This window comes from Salminus brasiliensis, chromosome 25, assembly GCF_030463535.1.
Source record: "Salminus brasiliensis chromosome 25, fSalBra1.hap2, whole genome shotgun sequence".
NCBI classification, from domain to species: Eukaryota; Metazoa; Chordata; class Actinopteri; order Characiformes; family Bryconidae; genus Salminus; species Salminus brasiliensis.
The window spans coordinates 24881391-24882051 of record NC_132902.1 but is presented as its reverse complement, the minus strand read 5'-3'; positions in this window follow the sequence as shown (position 1 = coordinate 24882051).

The window sequence follows — 661 nt, the reverse complement described above, 5'->3', positions numbered from 1 at the left end:
TGTTCTTCTCTTACTATTGTTATTTTCTTTCTTTTCTTATCTACTTTATCACTTTTCACTTCTCCTGATTCTTCTTTATCATCTTCATCTTCTTCATATTCTCCTTCACCACCTATCTCCTTCCCCTTTCCTTCTTTATCTCCCTCTCTCCTCCCTACTCCCTAATTTTCTCCTTTAACTCGAACAACATTTCCAGTTGATGGCCGATGTCCCTTAATGAGAACACAGCAGAGCATCAGAACATGGCCAAACATCAAAGCAAGGCTTACACATAAAGGGGTTCTCCCCACCTTTCTGAGGTGTTTCTCCTGCATGAGCTGGGGTTCATGGCATGGCCTCTGTTTCCTAGCTAGAAACTTTGGGGTGTGTCCAAGCCTGGGGAGCTAAAGGGGATCTAGGATTACAGGCTCTTCAGGCAAGCCCAGCAGCCGCACATGTGCTGTCACTCATCTGCCTTACAGACACAGTGCACAGAAAGAGAGAGAGAGAGAGAGAGAGAGAGAGAGACTGTGGGGGAAAGACAGAGGGCTTCAGCTGGGTTTTCTTGTCCTGGTCAGAACACAGTATTTGAGCAGTATTACAATCCGGCTACTGTCCATCTCCTTCCAAAACCAAGGGCACACAATAGCCAGTGAGGGCTGAAGGCTGTAGAAGCAAGAGA